Genomic DNA, 17,682 nt, shown 5'->3' with positions numbered 1-17,682 from the left:
AAAAAAATTTTTTTGAACTATGGAAAGTAGAACATTATAAATTATATGGCTTACATTACATTTCTATTGAACGGTGCTGGTCTAAGAAATCCACTTGTGGCTGCAAAGATAAGGTAGCCGTTGATAAAGGTGACCTCAAACTGGCTTATTCCTCCAGGCCTTTATCACTCTCGGTAAGTGAAATTAGACAAAGTGGAAAGATGGATTCCAGCTCAATTCCGAAGAAAATGAATAACCTGATTTAAGGCACGTAGAATATAATTATGTGTATTCATCAACTTATTTAGAATTTGAATCCAGACTTAATGTATTAATCTACTTCAGTAAGTACCCAAAGGATCTAACTTTTTAAAAGATATTGTTCAGTATTAAAAACAAACAAAAACAAACAAACAAACAAACAAAAAAAACTAAACTAAACTTACCAGTCATTCTTTTGATGAAACTAAGAACACTTGCCTGCCAAACTGCTATTTTCATTAGTGGTTTAGTTTAGTTTTCCCCCTGCTCTACTTTAAGATCCTTAAAATGGATAATAAGGTGAATTGTTTTGGGCCTTTTGAAAGTGGGTGAGTTTGTTAAGTCCAAATTATGCTTAAGTGGAAACTTAGTTCTTCAACTATAAGGGGTGTTATTTCATTGAAATGTGTTGCTGTTGTTGCTGTTGAAATAAAACAAGAACTTCAGCTTCCAATACACCTCCTCACCCTTGGCCCAAATCTGCAAGCTCAAAAACAGTGGGTAAGTATGGGAATCTAGGGGGTGGGGGTGGGGGGGTCGGAGAACAGAGTCTAGGGATGCTAGTCTCTGGGTCCTAGAGATCCTTCCTTAATTGAGGTAGCAGTTCCCTGGAGATCTGGTGCGTTCTACTTCAGCCTGGTCTCCCGTGATTGCTGCAGGCTATTTGATGAATCTCTGCCAATGTCTCATCCTCTGGAGACTGCCATGCACTTTAATTTGGCAGAAAGCATGACTATTAGGCCAAATTCGTATCTCTCAAAAAGCGTTACATGGATAAGGATGTAAAAATGTTGGGTAGATGTTTCCCTATTTAACCTAACTTTATAAACGAACACAGAGCTTACAACAGAGGCCACTATCTACGTAAAAAATAACATCATTTTGTAGAGCAGTTGTTTCAAGTTGACTTTATCTGAATGTATTTTCAGGGTAGGAATTAGTCCTTTATTTAGGTCCTCAAACATTGGTTTACTCCAGGGCTGCACGCCTGTCAGGGATTACCAAAACCTTGCTGACAACTTGAATGCTGCCTGCTCCTAAAACATTTTTTATCATTCAAGCAACATTTGCTACCCATAGAAGCCATTTGTGGGTTGTGTGAAACCCTTTTATTGTTTTGTCATCCAAGAACTCATATCCAAAAATATCTGTTCATTCTACATCATGCATGAAAGAAAGAAAAAAAAAAAACAGTTCACAGTTTCCCCTTCCTCCCAACCATCCCCACTTCCAAGTAAACGGCGGTTCAACCGTTCATTCATCTATGGATGACATGTTTCTGACCAGCCAAAGGGAGAGGTTCCTCTCCCCTCACTAGAGCCTAGATGCGGATTCCCTTTTGAGAGGTTGAGGTAGGGCCTGACAAAGTCATCTTGTGGGACGCCTGGGTGGCTCAGTCAGTTAAGCGTCCTAAGCATCCAACTCTTGGTTCCAGCTCAGGTCATGACCTTATGGTTCATGGGTTCAAGACTCACATCCGACTCTGTGCTGACAGCACAGAGCCCGCTTGGGATTCTTTCTTTTTCCCTCTCTCTCTGCCCCTTCCCTGCTTTCTCTCTCTCTCTCTCAAAAACAAACATTAGAAAAGAGAAAAAGTCATCTTGCTGGGTTGGCTTCTTCCCTCTCTACCTCTTCCTCTTCAGAGGAGTGATGGTGCCAGACACAGGGAGACATCAGACAGTGTTTTTCCATGGAGAACCCAGCCCAAGTCCTCTGGCTTTTAGTCAACCATGAAGAAAATTAAATGGGTGACCACAGAATAAAAACAGCTCCTATAAAACTGATGTAAGTGCAGCAGAAACTCAAGTTTCTCCTTGACAAATAGTTGCACGATAGAATACCCAACAGAAGGGAACCCTACATCACTTTACTTACAGAAACCCTTAAAACCCGGTGGTGGCACACACCAGCAAAGCAAGGAGGTCACTGGCCAAAAGAGGTCCAATAATGATCCACAGTATTTTATAAAATTGTGGTATTAGCCATTAGTATGATGGTCTTCAGCCTCAACTGCCCTTGCCTCCAGCGTTTTAAGGGGATGGGTGGTTTTAGCTTAGTATCTTTTATGTAACATGTATATAATTTATTACATAAAGAATATGATAAAACTTTTGTACGCAGAAGTTAAACTATATATCTTTGGGGAATAATTAATTAAACAAGAGGGACTACAGGCTACTTAAAGATGTGGACTTGAAGTAACAGCTGCTGACTCCACTATGGAGTGCTTAAAAAAAAAAAGGCAGTAACTTTGGGAGGCCAGGAAAGCAAGACAAAACAGCTTCACCAGAGCATTTCAGGCTCTGGAACTGGTAGAATTTCAACTACCTTTGCAGAACTGGGCAGGAAAAAATCAACAACAGTTATCATCCACGGCTGTTGAAGTTACTGTGCCCTCTGAGAGAGAAACAGATTCCCGTAATGCAGTCATCAACTGTCCTTGCCTGTGAAGTTTTTGATTTCCTGATCTCCTGCCCTTCCTCTTCAGATACACATCGTCAAGCTGGACACCAGGTAAACATCAGCACCCATTTTGTTGCCAGAAGAATAAACTCTGCTGGGCAGGTCAGGGGACCTGTAACTTTTAATGTTTACATGCTATATCCAAAAACGGAGTGGCAAATGCGACACGGTATTTTCAGTGGTTTTGTAATAAAGAATGATTTCTGCAGCTCCCTACTTCCCAGCAGGGATATGGAGTTCAGAGCAGTTTCACTCACTTGCTATTCACTCCAAAGATCATTAGCAGCTTCAACCTGTTGCCTCTGATTCACCTGCAGGTTAGAGTAGGTTTCTGATACATCCATTCAACATTTGAAAAGCTATTCCATCAACTCTAAAAGATCATTCTGCTTAAAATACATTTTTTAAAAGATAAACTCAAAGAAAAGAGCCTGGCCCCTTTAAAAATTAGATGTACATTTGAAAGGAAGTAGAAAGCTTGCTAGAGTAGTTAATGGATAATCTTAGAATTTGTTGCAAATCAAAACTTTACACTACCCTTTGACTTCAAAGTAAGATGAACAGAACTCTGAATGGAATGAGGGTTTGGTCTGGGTGCTTTTTTTTTTTTTCCTGTCTTTTTTAAACAAGTATGTTTTCTCTACCTCTGTTTTTGCTAAGAAAAAAAAGTAAAACAAGTGGGGCATTCACTTAGAAAGTTTTTTCACAAGTACATTGTACACCAGCAAACCCAGTGAGGCGATCAAATGTGGAAGAAAACTAAACTCCTAGATTTGGGTACATAAAAAATTAAGCCCTTTACACCATATAATATTGAAATAGGACTTTATGGCTATTAAGATAGATATTCCTTGATTAGGTCAGCCTCAAATGCCATTTTAGCTTGTCAAATCTGATCAACTGTGCTTTCAGAATAAAGCTCTAAGATGTGCTTGAAATGAAAACATAAAATTCTTTGCCCGCTAACATTTTTAAGAACATCTTAAGGCAGCCCAGTGTCTACCTACTAATAAGATGTCTCCATCATGACTAAACTTGTGGAGCAGGTGCCCCCCTGCCTCCAGCAGCTGACCAGGTAGAGAGCAGAGCAGACCTTTGACCTAACAGGGCCATTAGAGGTACAAGGAGCTGGCTCTGCGTGGTTTCTTAAATGGCCAGTCTTTCCATTTCATGAAGATGGGCTTCCACGTTGTCGGTAATCACACACGGCACTGTTAAGACACGTAAAGGTGGGGACTCAGAAAAAAGAGGGAAGGGTTTCCAGAGTAAAGATTACTTAAAGGCCACTAAGGGACAGAAAAAGAAAAGTTCAGAAGGATGAAAGATGGCTGATGGCTCAAAAAACCCTGGTCTAATTTTAAAAACATTTTCTAAGATTTCTTTAAAAAATTTGTTATTTTTCTGTTTTTTTGTTTGTTTGTTTTTAATGATTTCCCTTGGGGCACCTGGGTGGCTCAGTTCGTTGAGCATCCTCTGGCTCTTGATTTTGACTCAGGGCATGATCCCACAGTTAATAAGTTCAAGCCTCTACATCGGGCTCACTGCTGTCAGCTCAAAGCCTGGAGCCTGCTTTGAATTCTGTTTCCTCTCCCTCTGCCCCTCCCCAATGTGTGCATGTGCTCTCTCTCTCTCTCTCTCTCTCTCTTAAAAATAAACGTTTTTTCAAAAATTTCCATTAGGGGTGCCTGGGTGGTTCAGTCAGGTGAGCGTCCAACTTTGGCTCAGGTCATGATCTCATAGTTCTTGAGATCTCATAGTTCTTGAGCCCAGTGTTGGGCTCTGTGCTGACAGCTCAGAGCCTGGAGCCTGCTTAGGATTCTGTGTCTCCTCTCCCTGCCCCTCTCCTGCTCATACTCTGTCTCTCTCTCTCTCTCTCTCTCTCTCAAAAATAAACATTAAAAAAAATTTTTTTCCCCTTAGGTTAAAAAAAAAAAAAAAAGGCAAAACAAAAGTCCATTCTTGACATAGCATTATTTTTTTTAATTAAAAAAAATTTTTTTTTAATTTTATTTATTTTGAGACAGGGAAGGGGCAGCGAGAGAGGGAGAGAGTGAATCCCAAGCAGGCTCTGAGCTATCGGTACAGAGCTCAACACGGGGCTCCATCTCACGAACTGTGAGACCACGACCTGAGCTGAAATTAAGAGTTGAATGCTTGGGGAGCCTGGGTGGCTCAGTCGGTTAGGCATTGAACTTCAGCTCAGGTCATGATCTCACAGTTCATGGGTTTGAGCCCTGTGTTGGGCTCTGTGCTGACAGCTCAGATCCTAGAGCCTGTTTCCGATTCTGTGTCTCCCTCTCTCTTTGCCCCTTCCCTGCTCACACTCGTGTGTCTCTCTCAAAACTAAACATAAAATTTTTTTTAAAAGAGTTGGATGCTTAACCAACTGAGCCACCCAGGCGCCCTTGACATAGCATTATTTAGATCAGATCTAGATTTGGCAAAATGTTCTATTGGAATTATCAAAACCAATTTGGATTTAGATGACAGTTCAAATAATCCTGCATTTTAGAAGATGGACTTCAACTTAAAATAGAAAATAAGGGCACTTGGATGGCTCAGTCAGTCAAGTGTTGGACTTCAACTCAGGTCATGATCTTGCGGTTCATGGGTTCAAGCCCCACATTGGGCTCCATGCTGACAGCCTGGACCCTGGAGCCTGCTTCAGATTCTGTGTCTCCTGCTCTCTCTGTCCCTCTCCCACTCATGCTGTGTCTCTGTCTCTCTCTCAAAAATAAGTAAACTTAAAAAAAATTGTTTAAAAAAATCTCTAGGATTTTGAGGTAACTTAAAATTTAGTGACCCTGACAATTTCTATGCCAGATATTTCACAAATTACCAAAAATTGTTCTAGTCTTTCCTGAACAATGAAAGATGTTTAATCTGTTGGTTTATTTTAATTTTTATTCATTCTACCTAAATCCAAATTTGATTCTGAACAGTTTCCTTCTTGGAGTCTCATTCTTGGCATAGATTCAGCACTCTCTCAGATCCTTGGTTCCTGGCTAGTTTGGATGAACACCATGAACTGTGAATTTAGACAGTATCTGTCTTTGAAGGAGTTAGACTACCACCTCCCTCCCTTCTGGTAAGATGGTTCCAGAGGGCTTAGCCACTGTCCACAGTCTGCATGCATAACCAATACTTGAAAGAGCACTTTGAAAATACATTGTGGCCACAAAAGCTTTGCAGATGTGGATCCTGTTTGTGATGAATGCTCTTTTTTGGGGCATCATGTTTCCACGTTTGTATTTCTTTAGAAAAGGGGATATGTCTCCTCTCCTTCAGTCTTTGTAAGGCATACAGGGATGAGTCTTCTGTCAATTCTAAGAGTTATCTAATTGCTAACCTTCTCCCTAGTATCACATCAAAGTAAAAAAAAAAAAAATGTATCTGAATTGTTAGGATTGAGCCTAGGTCAATTTTCTTCCCGCTGTTGTCATTTCCATATACATATTTCTGAGATTGTCTACCCCCATTTTTTCTTCAATTTTCTTAAGAAATAAGCATATTTCAGAGTTTTGGGGTAGGTGGAGGGGGTGTGTGATTAACAGTATTTTAAACATGTTCAGCTCTGTCTTGTGATTTTAAAGGTTTCAGGAAGAAAAAAAGCACACCCCTTTAGGAGGATAGGTAAGAAAATGGAGGCCCTGAGTGGTCTGGATTAAGGATGCCAGCATAGCAGTGAGAAAACTTGTGTGACTGAGAATTGGAAGGCTGAGTTGAATTATGAGCACTACTCCTTACTGATTTTAAGATCTTGGCATCAGTTTCCTGATCTGAAACAAATACTGCACATTGGCTCACAGCATCTTTTCATGTGTCTCTTAGCCATCTGGATGTCTTCTTTGGAAAACTGTCTGTTCATGTCTTCTGCCCATTTCTTCACTGGATTATTTGTTTTTTGGGTGTTGAGTTTGATAAGTTCTTTACAGATTTTGGATACTAACCCTTTATCTGATATGTCATTTGCAAATATCTTCTCCCATTCCGTCGGTTGCCTTTTAGTTTTGCTGACTGTTTCCTTTGCTGTGCAGAGGCTTTTTATCTTGATGAGGTCCCAATAGTTCATTTTTGCATTTGTTTCCCTTGCCTCCAGAGACATGTTTAGTAAGAAGTTGCTGAGGCTGAGGTCAAAGAGGTTGCTGCCTGTTTTCTCCTGTAGGATTTTGATGGATTCCTGTCTCACATTTAGGTCTTGCATTCATTTTGAGTTTATTTTTGTGTATGGTGTAAGAAAGTGGCCCAGGTTCATTCCACTGCATGTCACTGTCCAGTTTTCCCAACAGCATTTGCTGAAGAGACTTTTTTTCCATTGGATATTTTTTCCTGCTTTGTCAAAGATTAGTTGGCCATTCATTTATAGGCCCGTTTCTGTGTTCTCTATTCTGTTCCATTGATCTGAGTGTCTGTTTTTGTGCCAGTACCATCCTGCCATGATGATTACAGCTTTGTAATACAGCTCGAAGTCAAATTGTGATGCCTCCAGCTTTGGTTTTCTTTTTCAGGATTGCTTTGGCTACTCGGGGTCTTTTCTGGTTCCATACAAATTTTAGAATTGCTTATTGTAGCTCTGTGAAGAATGCTAGTGTTACTTTGGTAGGGATTGCACTGAATATGTAGATTGCTTTGGGTAGTATAGACATTTTAACAATATTTGTTCTTCCAATCCATAAGCATGGAATGCTTTTCCATTTTTCTTTGTGTCTTCTTCAATTTCTTTCATAAGCTTTCTATAGTTTTCAGCGTACAGATCTTTTACCTCTTTGGTTAGGTTTATTCATAGTATCTTATGGTTCTTGGTGCAGTTGTAAATGGGACTGATTCCTTGATTTCTCTTTCTGTTGCTTCATTATTGGTGTATAGAAATGCAACCAATTTCTGTACATTGATTTTATATCCTGTGACTTTGCTGAATTCATGGATCAGTTCTAGCAGTTTTTTGGTGGAGTCTTTTGAGTTTTCTACGTAGAACATCGTGTCATGTGAAATTTGACTTTTCCCTTGCCAATTTGTAGGCCTTTTATTTCTTTATGTTGTCTGATTGCTAAGGCTAGGACTTCCAGGACTGTGTTGAACAACAGTACCATTTTTACTATTTTTTAAGTATACACTTGAGTGGCATTAAATACATTCACTCTCTCTGCAGCCATCACCACCATCCATTTCCAGAACTTCCTCATTTTCCCAGGCTGACACACTATACCCATTAAACACTAATTCCCCATTTTGCTAAAGCCCTGGCAACCACCATTCTACTTTGTTTCTATGGATGTGACTACTTTAGGTCCTCATCTAGGTGGAATCATACAGTGTTTGACCTTCTATGGCTTATTTCACTTAGCATAATGTCTTCAGGTTTCATCCATGTTGTAGCATGTGTCCCAAGCATTAACAATAGAGGCTCCTAGTAGGCAATAGGCTTGAGCAATGGAAATTGAGCAAGGCAAAAAGACCCACAGCGACCACCAAGCTGAATGCAAACAGGTTCATTAAGCAACCAACCCTGAAATAGCCATAGGCCCTAACTGACCAATAATAACCAGGCACAGCTCCTAAGATTACCAAAAAAGGGAAAAATCCAGAAGTCCCCATACTTCCTCACTCTGCCCTAGAACTGTGGCCCCTCACCACCACCTCATCACAGACAGTCTCTCCCTTTGCTGTCCTGCCTGCTGCTCCCTTGTGGGGTATTCAGTAAACTCCTATCTTTTTTGTTCTGCCTTGGATAAATTCTTTCACTGCCTGCGCCACTGACCCCCCACCCAATTGGGATGCCCCACATTTGGTGCCCCCCCATCCAATTGGAGCACCCCACATTAACTTTTAAAATACATATGATTTTTTAGGGGCGCCTGGGTGGCGCAGTCGGTTAAGCGTCCGACTTCAGCCAGGTCACGATCTCGCGGTCTGTGAGTTCGAGCCCCGTGTCGGGCTCTGGGCTGATGGCTCAGAGCCTGGAGCCTGTTTCCGATTCTGTGTCTCCCTGTCTCTTTGCCCCTCCCCCGTTCATGCTCTGTCTCTCTCTGTCCCAAAAATAAATAAACGTTGAAAAAAAAAATTAAAATACATATGATTTTTTAAAAAAATTACTTCCTTTATTTTTTTTTATGTTAAAAGTAAGGTATTATTTTTTTAAATTATGTGTATGGGTAGTTTTTATGAACTAGATATTTTATTTCAGAAGACAAAAGGAGGTCCTGGGTCTGACATATTACTCTAGATATGTGACAGGGTTGTTGTGAAGGTAAACGTGATATCGAGCTTAGAAAGCACCTCACGAGGAAGAGGTGGGACAGGGACAGAGTAATCCTGATCCCAGGATTGAGAATGTCCTGCAAGCTGAAGAGCATGAGCAAGAGACATGTGGCAAGAACTGTGAAAAATCCCTGCGGCAGCTCCTGAGTAAGAAACATAAAAGAAAAAACCACATGTTCACGTAAGTAGAGATACAGTTAAGTAGGGACAGGAATACCTGATTTATGTTGAGGCTATTAAAATGCCTCATAAATTCAATAATCAATATATGGTGATATTTTAAACTCCACAGATGTATGTGGGGGTCAAGAGTGGCACGGCCATCTGTTAGCCTACTTTCTGGGCTGTGGTTACCCTCAGTGATCCCAATCTTCTGGAAGCAGCTAGGAGAAGGTACAAGGCATAGGAGGTAACGTCTCGCCTCAACACGGTTAACTATGTACTTCTTACAACCCATTTCCAGATCTTCCCATTACTCCACATTGAAACTAGATAAGGGTACTTTTCTATCATATAAACCTCACCCTGTCACTATATGTGCGTGATCAGAGAAAGTCTCTAAATCAGCTAATGCCTTTCCATGTAAGATGGAGATGAAACTGTTGTCACCTTCAAGGTTTATATAGTGAAGACCAAAAGAAAGAGAGAACTTAAAGAACATAAAGTGCTATTAGAATAAGAAGTAAGCATAAGTAGAGAAATTAGGAGAACTCATACTTTAGCAATTCAACCAATCTATAAGCTCAGGGTGGAAATGGTCAAAAAATATTTTGAGTGCCAGGCACAGGCTAGGTAGGTGCTGGGGTTGGAGCGGCAAAGAGGGGGCTCTGTCCCTACCCTTTGAAGTATCCAGTCTGCTTTACCCATTTATTCTTTGCCATTTCCTGAGGTATCAAGACAATTCCCACACAGAACTCCCCAGTGTATTTTGTAGAAAAACTCAGTTTTCATCAATAAAATCAAATATGTTGTATAGTATAAGGGCTTGACAAAAATACACTATTGCTGGTTTTCAGTTAAAGTTAAAACTAGGTATTTAAAAATGTCTGTGGATTTTTTTTTCTCCCCCACAATTTCAAAAGCTCTTAGCTGTTTGGAACCTACATTCTAGGGATAATTTTCTCACTGAATATAAATTATGCATCACTCCTAAAAACTAATTGAATTACCTGTACACACTTGTCTTTGTCTAAATATAATTTGGAATACATGATAACTTACTGTCTTACTAAAAGCAGCAGCTCTGCCTTAGTTTACTTCTTTGTAAATGATCAGTATTCTGTCCTGTCAAGTTCCTATGTTAGTATATTACAGTTTGGAAGAGAAAAAAAACACACGCACAAAACAAAAAAAAACTAAAAAGCAGACAAACAAACCAAACCCAACTAGCTTGTTTTGATGAGAGCGTTCTGTAGTTCTTTAACTTCTGCCATTAATGAAGTAGAAGCGCCCGAAGTAAAGATCCTTATTCATCTTCAGTAGGAGAATACGGGTGAATACTGCCTAAGGCACAAAACTGGTAAGTGAGCAAATTTTCACTAACCTGAGTGGTCAAATTGCAGCAGATGTTGAGATCTGCAGGGAAATAAGTGCAAGGTTAGAAGGGCAAGAAAAGCAGAGACACCATTGGAAAAAATCTGGAAGAAGAGGAGATAAAGTGAAGGAGAGAAGATGTCTCATCATTAATGTAATAACCACAAGGACTGAGGAAGAGTAGTGTATTTTTAGAAAATATGCATAGTGGGTAAAGTATCTGAAGAAAAAGCAATCCTTGGGCCCTATGCAAGATTTTAAAAGTTTCAACATGCAGATTTCAATATAATACACCGGATAAAAAGTTGGCTAAAAAAAATCATCAATCATTGGCTGGCCTTAAAGATAGAAACTAGAGGGATTCTATGTCCTAGGCTTCCCAAGGGCAATAGGAAGCAATTTTGCTTTTATATTCTCTACATAGCTAATACTGTACCTCATCCATAGAAGGCCTTTACTGTCACCTCAAAGTTGTCGCTGAAGTGACCTTGCACCATTACCTCTCATCTCTTTTTATTTTCCTCAAAGAAAACATCACTATTTGAAAACTACCTTGTTTATGTGTTTATGTGTGTACTTATCTATCAAGCTGTTCTCACCACTGCATCCCCACACCTAGAATGCTAATGGCACCCAGGAGGTACCCAGTATTTGTCAAATGAATGAATGCTTGAATCTGTTCAACTGAGCTGTAATTAGAGGAAGCCACACACATGCAAGGGAAAAAAAAAAAAAAAAACTGGCAGAATAATGGGAATAACCCATTCTAATTCTAGTAACACCCCTTCCACTACTGTGCTACCTTGAGCAAATAAAACCTCTGATCCTCAAGGTTCTTAATCTATTCAACATCAGTACTGCTTTCCTCCCAAAAGGTTGCTGTGAGAAATGAATCAAAAAGCGTATGTTTGTGGGGCACCTGGCTGGCTCAGTTGGTAGAGCTTATGACTCTTGATCTCAGGGTCATGAGTTCAAGCCCCATGTTGGGTTGTAGAGGTTGCTTAATAAATGGAAATTTTAAAAAAAGCCTCTTAAGAGAAAATACATTTACAGTACTATACTCTATTTATTGAAAAACATCTGTGTATAAATGGACCCACACAGTTCAAACCCATGTTGTTCAAGGGTCAAATGTAATTTTTGTTTTATTTTTCATTTTAGAACAGGCTTATAAATTTGACACAAGAATATCTCTTTATATTTCTTGTGAATTTTTTTTGTTACGTGGTCTGTTATGTGGCCCTTCTCTTACAATTTTCTTAATATTTTCTCTAGCTTATTTTATTGTAAGAATACATTATATAACACATGTAACATATAATATGTCTTAACTGGCTGCTTATTATCAGTAAAGCTTCCTGTCAATGGTGGGCTATTAGTAGTAAAGTTTTGGAGAAGCCAAAAGTTATTTGCAGATTTCTGACCACATGGGGGCCCAGTACCCCTAACCCCTGCATTGGTCAAGTGTCAGCTGTACTTAAATTAGAAAACTTGGGGTTGCCTGGGTGGCTCAGTCAGTTAAGTGTCCAACTTCGGCTCAGGTCATTATCTTGTGGTCAGTGAGTTCGAGCCCCACATCGGGCTCTGTGCCGACAGCTCAGAGCCTGCAGCCTGCTTCTGATTCTGTGTCTCCCTCTCTGTCTGCCACCTCCCCCCACCCAACCCCCACGCTCACGCGTGTGCTCTCTCTCACAAGAAATAAACATTAAAAAAAATTTTTTTAAAGGAAAATTTGGTGGAAAAACAATGTGATTACTTTTTATTCTGCAAAGTACCAAAACATTCTGCATAGCTAATAAATGTCAAAGTAACAATCAACATAAAGATAATTACAATAAACCAAAACCAAGAATAAAAGAAGGAAGAAAATTAAAATGTTAGCCCCTAGTATTTAGTCTCTATTGTTTTAGCCTCTAGACTAAAAACAAAATTCAAATATTAACTCCATATCAGCAATCTGATTATAGTGCAAGCAAGACTGACAGGGAAACTCTTCAGATTATACAATTCCATCATAAATCAGTTTTAAAATGTTTCCAAAGCGCAGCAACCGTCACCCACATGGCTGTAATGAGCCCCAAGGCTTTTCTCCTGTCAGAACCTTACCGTGATCAGTGATCAATGCAGCAGGAGAGATCAGCTCAGCAGCCCAGTCCTGGCCCAAAGCACAATAACCTTTGGTTTATAAGGATCCTACTGTGAAGTCTGCATTCTCTGCACTCTCTGGGCTCAACAACCTCGACCCTGAGCTCCAAATAGATCAGCAAAAGAAAAAATAAAACAAAACCAGGATAACTGCCATTGGCAACTTTGAAGAACTGAAATGTGTCAAAATGGCAAAGGAACCCTGGACTAGGAAATGAATCCTATGAGTTGACTAGGGTTACATTTGTAGAAAACTATGTCATTCCTCTAAAAATTCTGTTTCTGGGGTGCCTGGGTGGCTCAGTCGGTTAAGCGTCTGACTTTGGCTCAGGTCATGATCTCACCGTCTGTGAGTTTGAGCCCTGCATCGGGCTCTGTGCTGACAGCTCAGAGCCTGGAGCCTGCTTCAGATTCTGTGCCTCCCTCTCTCTCTCTCCCGCCGCTTACACTCTGTCTCCCTCTCTCAAAAATAAATAAACGTTAAAAAACTAAAAAAATTTTTTTTAATAAATAAAAATAAATAAAAATTCTATTTCTACTATATACACATTTATATTTTAGGCTATAATAGGCATCCACTTATTTTCTATGGATACTCCTGGATGTTATTACAGTGGTTCTGCAGCTTTATAATGATGTGATTTTTGGCAAGCAACTTAACCTTTCTGTGCTTTAGTTCCTTTTCCTTTTAGTTTCCTTTTTTACTCATTAAAAAAGTGCAACTAAATCACCCATACGATGCCTTTCAACTCGTAAATGACTGTTATATCTTTGCAGGTACATAAATATCTTATTTAAAAGTCATACTCTTCAGAGGAGCCAGGCTCAAGCCCTGGCCATACCAGCTACCAGCCTTGCATGATTGCCTATCTCACAGTGTGGCCCTGAGACTCCAGTGAAAGATAACGTTTGTGGGAACTTCTTGTATGTCAAACGTCAATAAAAAGGTGGGAAATCAGTAAATGTTGCATGTGTTTAAGAAACTGGTGGTTTTAAGCAAATCCTTCCATGGCTGTGAGGACTGGACACGCTGAATCCTAAACCACATGCTCGGGAGCTCTGGACGCGGCAGCTGTTCCTGCCATGTTACTCCAAGAATGAATCTGTTCAATTAGACATGGGTGCAGACACAGCTGGCCTGCGGACCTGCACACCAGCTGTCCATGTTTGCCGTTCTGCCTCCACATGGCAGGCACTGCCTACCAGTAAATGGGCTTTTCTCCAGTTTGTTACAAAGGAATATAAACTTCCTGATTATGAGTGAGCTGTAAAAAACTAGATACAGATAACGGGGACAGAAAGCAGGAAAAGCAAAGGGGAAATGGACAGTGGCATGGGCAGTCCGGGGGCTAATACATAAGAGATGTGCATTCCTCAAACTTGCTTTGGGCACTAAAGACTCTTCCCTTCAGGACAAATATATAACTAAGGCCTATTCTGCTCTGTAATCCTGGAGTTAGTGTCTACAATGGCTTCTCCAAAAGAGATGCTCCAGAATTTGGAGATAAGGATAAATTAGCAGAAATGTACTCTCAATGGATCAGACAACTCTGTCCACCTGCCAGAATCACCCAGTAAATATGGGGTAAAGCCAATTTCCAAGTATAGCCTCACAAAGGGAAGATTCTTCAAATAATATTTTTATTTCTATTCATCTTCTAATTGATATAAAAACCACAATAGGATCCTCACCAGCTAATTTAGGTCCTTCAAACTTCAACAAACTTTAATTTGATACTAATCCAAGCAATTGAGGGATAAGCAAATATCCACATAATGGTTAAATTTTGAAATTATTCAAAAGTATATTTTAACAAATAAAACCTGAGATACTTAAAAACAAAACAAAAACCCTGGTGACACTAGACATTAACAAGAGAGAGGGAACAGCTTTCCAACACCAGGACTCTTTAGGGCCTTCTCAGGACACTAATGATCAGTGATGGACGGATACTTTATAACTCTAAAATATAAGCAATGTACTTTTTTTCCATTTTCCTGTAATAGTACTTATGTTAACCAAAAGAGGCTGGATCTTGTAAATTTTTACATTTGTCCATTTTTTTCTTCTGCTATGCTTAATGTTTATTGTAGAACTCAAAACCTAATGCAAAACTGTGTATATTCCCTATTCTGCTTGTCACAGGTTGTGAAAAGCGATTCAGTTTTCTCATATTGACAATGTAGTAGAGATGAGAAGAGTTGATGTACGGCTGGAAATACGGTTACATGACACCCTCTCCTTTACATCACATCAGAACAGAAGCCTGTTTCCTCCACAGTCCTGTCCATGGCTGCACAGCAGGCTCTGAGAGCTGCACTGGCCCAGCAATGCCTCTGTTCTTAGTTCTGAGAATGGAAGGGAAACTTCCAAGGCAAAGGAAACTTGGCCTGATAACAGGCAGCACTCCATCTGTGGGGTGACTTGATGAAGGGACAGCAGACTCTTTCATAAAAAGAACATGAGACTTAGACTCCAACACTTGTGTTCAAATCCCAGCTCTAAGCATAACTCAGTGAGTGACGTTGAACTCAGCACAGTCATTTCCTTAGCCCTAACTTTGTAATTAATCATTACACTTGATACACTCATCCTTGTGATGGTTATGTGAGATTTTGTGAAAATGCCTGATACATTATGGATTCTCCCTGAATCTCCCTCTGAGGAAGCCTCAAACTGATGAAAGCATGTATGCTGTTCTTGTTTGCATGGCTCAGCACCCTGAGGTCTGGTTTACAGAATTCCTGCTTTCACAGTATGAAGAGAAGGGCCCTGGCCTGTGAGGTCTAACAGTGACATTTCTGTATTGGCCCATGAGAACATCTGGCATTAATCAAAGGTATAAAATGTCTCTTGAGGTACTATATGCCCTGTTTATTGGCATATTGGTCTCAAAATTTCACTCCTAGTTTAAAAATATAAATTGTTTGTCCCCAATTACCACTGGACTTGGTGTCCACTTAATTGTCCTGTCAGCATGCAAATGACCATGTCTTTGATCACAGTATCAGATACACGGGTCTTTCTACAGATCAAAGTTTCTTTTGAGAACAATTACTTCCTGACACAAAACTGACACATTCCTCTCTTATCAGAAGTTTTGAAAACAGGCTAATCAACACATATATTGCAGATTACGACACGAGTCAGTCATCTTCTCCCTGATAGAGAACTATGTGGGTCGAAAGCTTAAACACTAAAACTCAACCCTACTACCATGTTCTAGAGTCAAAGAACACAGGTACTAAATAGCTGCTTTTCAAGATGAGTAGTGGTGGAGAGATGTGAAAGTAATTAAAACTAAATCATGATCCTCGTATTGAGGATGGAGCACTTCATGTTACCTAGAAAAGTTACATTATCATTGTCATTCTTAGGCATTTATCAGTCATCTGACTGACGTGGCCCTGTGTCTTGCCAAAGCTACGTAGACCTGTGGTCAGACTATGGCTCCTGCATCCAAACCTGTTCCAACACGCACCACCCAAGGCTCTTTAAGATTTTCGGTCGCTACACAGTAGGGCAGACACCAACTGTCTAGCTTTCTTAGTTAATGGGGATGGCTACCAGGCGTTCCTATTCTCTCCTTCCACATATTTACAGTAGTCACAAAGACACAGAAATTTCTATTTATCAAGTTATAATTTCAACATAATGCATATAAAGATGTGGGTCAGGGCAAAACACATAAACTACTTTCTCCGTTAAAATATGGCACTTGGGGTGGTGCCTGGGTGGCTCAGTCGGTTGGGCGTCCAATTTCGGCTCAGGTCATGATCTCGTGGTTCGTGAGTTCGAGCCCCGTGTCAGGCCCTGTGTTGACAGCTCAGAGCCTGGAGCCTGCCTCCGATTCTAGGTCTCCTTCCCTCTCTCTCTGCTCCTCCCCCTCTAGCATTCTGTCTCTCTCTCAAAAATAAATAAAAAACATTACAAAAAAATTTTTTTTTGAACCAAATAAAAGATGGCACTGGGGTACCTGAGTGGCTCAGTCAATTGAGCGTCCAAATCTTGATTTTGGCTCAGGTCATGATCTCATGGTTTGTAAGTTCAAGCCCCGCTTTCGGCTCTGCGCTGACAGTGCGGAGCGTGCTTGGGATTCTGTCTCTCCCCTTCTCTCTGCCCCTCCCCCCACTTGTTTTCTCTCTCTTTTTCTCTCTCAAATAAATAAACTTTAAAAAAAGATGGCATGAGTGTTAATTATTCTGAAGTTTGCTGAGTTTGAGTTATTAACTGTTTAATGAATATATTATCATGTCCTATAAAATGAGAAAAATATATAAACATATGTGAAAAATCATTATGGCATTAAATAGGGAATTTTAAAGATCAAAATGGTGAGAAAATGAATTGCTTATATAATGTCGCTTTAGACTTACATATTCAGTCACTGGACAAATACTTAAGCACCCAATGTGCTTTGTGCTAGGTGTCTAGGATCTATCGCTGAACAAAACAAAAAAAGACCCTTGGCTTCATGAGGTTTATATTCTAGCAGATACATATATACAGATAGCCAAAAATAATCATAATAATTAAATTATGTAATATGTTAGAAGGTATTGGGTGCTATGAAAAAAGGAAAAGCAGTGTGAGGGTGTTTGGAAATGCTGTGGAGGGGAGAAGGAAGGAGGGAGTTATAACCAGGTGGTCAGGGTATGTCTCATTAAAAGGTCAAGAGTGGGACACTGGCTGGCTCAGTTGGAGGAACGTGCGGCTCTTGATCTCAGGGTTGTGGGTTCGAGCCCCATGATGGGTATAGAAATTACTTAAAAATAAAATCTTAAAAAAAAAAAGGGTAAATAACGAAAAGGACAGTGTGGCAGGAGCAGAGTGAGCAAGGGGGGCAAAGATACAAGATGAGATCAGAGAGGCAGGAGGGGCCAGATCATGGAGTACTTTGTAGGCCACTATAAGGACATTAGTTTTTACTCTCAAAGAAATGGAGAGCCATTGAAGGATTTTGAGCAGAGTGAATTATGTATTGAAGGAACCCTGGTGGCTTCTGTGTAGAGAACAGACTGCAGCAGGCAGGGAAGGTAGCA

General features: G+C 40.1%; 1 protein-coding gene and 1 long non-coding RNA gene across 3 annotated transcripts in view; one reads left to right on the top strand and one right to left on the bottom strand.

Moving 5' to 3' along the window:
• The window catches only part of LOC123608865, a 60,382-nt gene extending 46,667 nt beyond the window's left edge, over positions 1-13,715 (top strand). For both annotated transcript variants that reach the window (XR_006717480.1, XR_006717479.1), the window contains one exon: positions 13,417-13,715. This is a non-coding gene — a long non-coding RNA (uncharacterized LOC123608865). The remainder of the gene's footprint in view (positions 1-13,416) is intronic.
• SLC16A10 (solute carrier family 16 member 10) overlaps positions 1-17,682 on the bottom strand; it is a 109,237-nt gene that overhangs the window by 16,656 nt on the left and 74,899 nt on the right. The window lies entirely within an intron of this gene.

This window comes from Leopardus geoffroyi, chromosome B2 (genome assembly GCF_018350155.1).
Source record: "Leopardus geoffroyi isolate Oge1 chromosome B2, O.geoffroyi_Oge1_pat1.0, whole genome shotgun sequence".
Taxonomy (NCBI): Eukaryota; Metazoa; Chordata; class Mammalia; order Carnivora; family Felidae; genus Leopardus; species Leopardus geoffroyi.
Note: the sequence above shows the minus strand (reverse complement) of the source record. Positions and strands in the feature narration are given on the sequence as shown.